This window comes from Garra rufa, chromosome 18 (genome assembly GCF_049309525.1).
Source record: "Garra rufa chromosome 18, GarRuf1.0, whole genome shotgun sequence".
NCBI lineage: Eukaryota > Metazoa > Chordata > Actinopteri > Cypriniformes > Cyprinidae > Garra > Garra rufa.
Genome location: NC_133378.1, coordinates 33,954,468 through 33,959,505, shown reverse-complemented (window position 1 = coordinate 33,959,505; position 5,038 = coordinate 33,954,468).

Here is a 5,038-nt window from a genome sequence, read left to right as displayed (position 1 = left end):
CGAGATATAAACTCGCAGTTCTGAGAAAAAATATCACAATTGTGAGATATAAGCTCGCAATTCTAAGAAAAAAGTCACAATTGCGAGATATAAACTTGCAGTTCTGAGAAATTTTGGAGAAAAAAGTCACAATTGCTAGATATAAACTCTCAATTATGAGCAAAAAGTCACAATTGCTAGATATAAACTCGCAGTTCTGAGAAAAAAGTCACAATTGCGAGATATAAACTCAATTCTGAGAAATTTTGGAGAAAAAAGTCTGAATCGCGAGATATAAACTCGCAGTTCTGAGAAAAAATATCACAATTGTGAGATATAAGCTCGCAATTCTAAGAAAAAAGTCACAATTGCGAGATATAAACTTGCAGTTCTGAGAAATTTTGGAGAAAAAAGTCACAATTGCTAGATATAAACTCTCAATTATGAGCAAAAAGTCACAATTGCTAGATATAAACTCGCAATTATGAGAAAAAAGTCACAGTTGTGAGATGTAAACTCGTAATTCTAAAAAAGTAGTAAATATCAGAAAAAAAGTCACAATTGTGAGATATAAACTAAACAGTTTATACTGTGACTTTATAACTCGCAATTGCCAGTTTATATTATGCAATTCAAATTGCAATAAAAAGTGAGTTTTTATCTTGCAATTCAAGATTGCAATTGCGAGTATATATCTCACAATTCTGACTTTATAACTCGCAATTGTGAGTTTATATCTCATGAAAACAGAATTGGGAGTTTGTATCACGAAGTTCTGAGAAAAAAACGAAACGGGCTTCCATATCATTCTGACGGCACCCATTCAGATCCTTCAAGTGATGTAATGCTAAATTTTTCCAAATCTTTTCTGATGAAAAAACAAACTCATTACATCTTGGATGGCCTGAAGGTGAGTGGCCTGAATTCATTATTGAGTCAACTATTTCTGACGGCACCCATTCAGATCCATTGGTGAGCAAGTAATGAAATGCTAAATTTCTCCAAATCTGTTCTGATCAACAAACTCATCTAAAATTGTTTCAGAAGAAATCTCAATGATATCTCAAACTGTGCGAAGATTTGCAATCAAAAGTCGAGACATTTTTCATCAGATTCCTCGAAAAAATTCACATTTACAGTATTTTACAGCTCAACAAGTGTCTCATTTACTACCAAGGAATTTTATGAGAAACATCTGAGACATTAGATTCATAAATGAGAAATGACATGTTTGTCATTTGAGAAATGAAACCTGTTTGTTACTTACAATGAGTATTGTTTCCTCTCAGCCTTGCGTTTACAATCATAATGGGTTTCCATTAGCATGTTTGCTAGAATAGTCTACAGGCATTAGCATAATTAAATTTCCTCAGTCCTCACGCACAACCAACTACAGGTCTCATTACATGACGCAGCAGGTTCGTGACACTGCAAAAATACCCAGTAGAGGGAGAAAATAGTGAAAAAAAGGAGAAAAATACAATGTAGAGTTAACTCTGTAATTTTGAAGGCAAGCTTATAAGCTCCTTAAAGGATTTGTTCACTTCCAGAATAAACATTTCCTGATAATTTACTCACCCCAATGTCATCCAAGATGTTCATGTCTTTCTTTCTTAAGTCAAAAGGAAATAAGTTTTTTGAGGAAAACAATCCAGGATTTTTCTCCATATAGTGGACTTTCATTGGTGGGCAACAGGTTGAGGGTCCAAATTGCAGTCTCAATGCAGCTTCAAAGGGCTCCACACGATCCCAGTTGAGGAATAAGAGTCTAGCAAAACGATCAGTCATTTAAAAAAAAAAAAAAAAATCACGTTTATATGCTTTTTAACCATAGCTCAACTTCAAGCATTATGTTTTCATGTTGGAAAGGTCATGCGTGACGTAGACAGAAGTACCAACCCAGTGTTTACAAAGCGAATGTGCAAAGAAAGTCAAATGCCCTTTACAAAAAAAGGTAAAACAACAATGTCGGACAATTTTGAAGTTGGAGGAGAAAATGAGATGCAGTTTTTCGCCTTGCCCTACCTTTTTGAACTGGAGTACACATGAAGAACTAACTGTGTGGGACCTGAAGACACCCATGTGTATCGTAGAGTTAATGCAAGACAAGCATTTGTGGTTAAAAAGTATATAAATTTTCTTTTTTCTTTTTTTGGAAATGACCAATCGTTTCGCTAGATAAGACCCTTATTCCTTGGCTGGGATCGTTTAGAGCCCTTTGAAGCTGCTGTAATTTGGACCTTCAACCCATTGGCCACCACTGAAGTCCACTAAATGGGGAAAAACCTAAAAAAAAAAACTTAACTTATTATCGACTAAAGAAAGAAAGACATGAACATCTTGGATGACAAGAAGGTGAATAAATTATCAGGGCATTTTTATTCTGGAAGTGAACTAATCCTTTAATCATTTCATTAATGATTCTTTTAGTATTTGGAAAATACTCTCCAAAGGCTTCTAAATGATTAACATGATCAAAACTTTGCTGGAAAACCTCTTGTACACAATGTACTACATGCTTTCTGTCATCTGATTGGCAGTTTATACCTTTAACAAGTTAAAGGAGAAGTTCACTTCCAGAACAAAAATTTACTCACTCCCTTGTCACCCAAGATGTTCATGTCTTTCTCTCTTCAGTCGTAAAGAAACGACTTTTTTTTTTTTTGGAGGAAAACATTTCAGGATTTCTCTCCAAATAGTGGACTTCTATGGTGCCCCTGAGTTTGAACTTCCAAAATGCAGTTTAAATGCAGCTTCAAAGGTCACTAAACGATCCCAGCCGAGGAAAAAGGGGCTTAACTAGTGAAACGATCGGTTATTTTCTAAGAAAAATGACAATTTATTTACTTTTTAACCTCAAATGCTCATCTTGTCTAGCTCTGTGTGAATTCTGGTTCAAGACAGTTAAAGAAGGTCGAAAAACTGCCATCTCATTTTCTTCTCCAACTTCAAAATTGACCCAAAGTGAATGTGCAAAGAAGATCAAACGCTCTTTTTTTACGATCAAACATAAAACAGCGATGTAGGACGAATTTCAATTTGGAGGTGAAAAGAGATGGGAGTTTTTTGACATACCCTAACTGTCTTGAACCAGAATACAGGTCCTTCTCAAAAAATTAGCATATTGTGATAAAGTTCATTATTTTCTGTAATGTACTGATAAACATTAGACTTTCATATATTTTAGATTCATTACACACAACTGAAGTAGTTCAAGCCTTTTATTGTTTTAATATTGATGATTTTGGCATACAGCTCATGAAAACCCAAAATTCCTATCTCAAAAAATTAGCATATCATGAAAAGGTTCTCTAAACGAGCTATTAACCTAATCATCTGAATCAACTAATTAACTCTAAACACCTGCAAAAGATTCCTGAGGCTTTTAAAAACTCCCAGCCTGGTTCATTACTCAAAACCACAATCATGGGTAAGGCCGCGATCACACCGAACGCGTTTTAGCAGTTGGAGGCGCCTCTTTTGAATGGTTTTCTGTTGGCAGTCAGCGTTCTCCGCGCTGCTTATGCGCACTGGGCGCCTCGCGTTTTTGCAGGAGCGCTCTGAGCGCCTGAAGTTGAAAAAAAATCAACTCTGAGCGGAAAAACGCCCAACGTCATTCGCGTTCTTTTCCATTGTCCAATCGCATGAATGGAGAGGCGGGCCTTCTGTTGTGGTGATGAAAGTTTACAGTTGCTTAAAAAGTCCGGAGACTGCAAGAAATAGAGGAGAAACCTTTGGTGTCTGTCGTGGGTAACCCGGAGCTGTATTATTTAGGGTTTCTGCTAATATGACAGTTTACTTAACAGCAAAAAAACTAAGATTTTAGAGCGCTTGCGCTATAATCCTTTGATTTGACTGACAGGACAGCTGTCTTGGTCGTTGCTTAGCAACATAAAAAAACCGCAGCACACTGCTCTTTTATTAAAAGTCACCAAACAAGGCAGTGCTGTGCGCCTCGCGTTTTTAGAACTAAAAGACGCGTTCGGTGTGATCGGGGCCTCAGACTGCCGACCTGACTGCTGTCCAGAAGGCCATCATTGACACCCACAAGCAAGAGGGTAAGACACAGAAAGGAATTTCTGAACGAATAGGCTGTTCCCAGAGTGCTGTATCAAGGCACCTCAGTGGGAAGTCTGTGGGAAGGAAAAAGTGTGGCAGAAAACGCTGCACAACGAGAAGAGGTGACCGGACCCTGAGGAAGATTGTGGAGAAGGACCGATTCCAGACCTTGGGGGACCTGCGGAAGCAGTGGACTGAGTCTGGAGTAGAAACATCCAGAACCACCGTGTACTGGTGCCAGGTCAAGCCACTTTTGAACCAGAAACAGCGGCAGAAGCGCCTGACCTGGGCTACAGAGAAGCAGCACTGGACTGTTGCTCAGTGGTCCAAAGTACTTTTTTCGGATGAAAGCAAATTTTGCATGTCATTCGGAAATCAAGGTGCCAGAGTTTGGAGGAAGACTGGGGAGAGGGAAATGCCAAAATGCCTGAAGTCCAGTGTCAAGTACCCACAGTCAGTGATGGTCTGGGGTGCCATGTCAGCTGCTGGTGTTGGTCCACTGTGTTTTATCAAGGGCAGGGTCAATGCAGCTAGCTATCAGGAGATTTTGGAGCACTTCATGCTTCCGTCTGCTGAAAAGCTTTATGGAGATGAAGATTTCATTTTTCAGCACGACTTGGCACCTGCTCACAGTGCCAAAACCACTGGTAAATGGTTTACTGACCATGGTATTACTGTGCTCAATTGGCCTGCCAACTCTCCTGACCTAAACCCCATAGAGAATCTGTGGGATATTGTGAAGAGAAAGTTGAGAGACGCAAGACCCAACACTCTGGATGAGCTTAAAGGAGAAGTCCGGTGTGATATTGACCTAAAGTGTATTGAATCATGATACCGAGTGTGAACGTACCTTGCATATCTCATCTCGGTTTGTGTCCTGCAGTCCGAAATCTGGGGTCAGTTAGCCGATGCTAACAACAGATTGTCAATGAGAGTGAATAGGGCATCGGAGTAGCCATGTAAATAAATCACTGTTTTATGCCATTTACGAGGCACAAAG